A 1,317-nucleotide genomic window follows, 5' to 3' on the forward strand; every position below is an offset into this window, starting at 1 on the left:
ATCCCATGATGAGGACATTCTGATATATGGTCTTGAAAGCATTCCCATGCCTCAGGGATAGATTCATCATGTTGTTGCTAAAAACATGAAATTCTCCCACGCAGAGCACTGGTCTTGTATGTGGGAAAGAACTTTGCTAGGAAGGCAGTGGAGCAGTTATCCCATGTAGTATTTCTATCTTTGTTAGCGTAGAACCACTGCTTCACCTTCCCTAATAGTGAAAATGGGAAGAGGCAAAGTAGTATGGCGTCCTTCGTTACTCCCTTGATGGTGAAAGTGCTGCAGATCTCCAAAAAGTGTTGAAGATGTGCACTCGCATCTTCATATGCCTTTCCACAAAATTGGCTTGCTTGCACCATATTGATGAGAGCTAGCTTGAGCTCGAATCCATTGTCTCCAACATTGATATTAGGTCCACTATGGATGTTGGTAGTGGTTGGAGTAGAAAATTCACGGAAGAGTCCTGTCAGCCATGGCTTCAAATTCTGGTGTTAAGCTTTGCCTTATGTGGTTGTTTTCTGACTCTAAAGCTGAGACTTTTTTGAGTTTAGCCTTAGTTCTCTTAAATAGTGCTTCTAGGATCATCAATTTAGTTTGTCAGAAGATCAAAACCGATCATACATTACCCTGCATAAGATACACAAGTAGACAACACAAGGGTAAGCCTGTTTGAGCAAAGGTCAATGGTTATTTCGATCACATCAATAAGTATAAGTTTATCAATACTTCCTTTGTCTAGCTACCTTCCCTGGCAATGGCGCCTAGAAATGCTTATTGGTATTAATTAACTTGTCACTTGTTTAGTAGCCACCTATTAATTACCTACATCTCCTAACATTATTTTACTAGGTTGTCATCCCTAGTGATGGTGCTAGAGATGCTTGTTGGTACTGCCTAGCATCACTACTATAATGATACTAAGTAGTTCTTTATCATTTTATGTGAATAGAAAGAATATAAAGATATATGAATGAAAAGGAATCTGCAAGAGAACAGATAATTATACCATTGTAGCACTTCACCCGGGAGTATTCCAGGTATTGTTATTTATATTTTACCACATGGAAGGTCTACCATGGACAAGTATTGATAACTTATACTACTAATGGAGAAGTAAACTATAACCAATATTCTACTCATAATAGGGGTAAGTCATAAGATAAGATATATATGATAAGTTTTGATCAATGAAAATGATAAATCACTCAGAGTACACCTTTCTATGGCATTAGCATGGTCAGCTAGAATATTAGAGGAATAATTCCTAAGTCATTCTTAATTACAAGTCAAAGCATACATTTGATTAGTGCAATTACA

At 37.3% G+C, this 1,317-nt stretch overlaps 1 non-coding gene across 1 annotated transcript; it reads left to right on the top strand.

Annotated features, from left to right (window-relative positions):
* On the top strand, positions 1-107 carry LOC136461994 (small nucleolar RNA R71). Its single transcript, XR_010760525.1, has one exon. It is a non-coding gene; the product is annotated as a small nucleolar RNA R71 (small nucleolar RNA).
* Positions 108-1,317: the final 1,210 nt, after the last annotated feature.

Source organism: Miscanthus floridulus, chromosome 6 (assembly GCF_019320115.1).
Source record: "Miscanthus floridulus cultivar M001 chromosome 6, ASM1932011v1, whole genome shotgun sequence".
NCBI lineage: Eukaryota > Viridiplantae > Streptophyta > Magnoliopsida > Poales > Poaceae > Miscanthus > Miscanthus floridulus.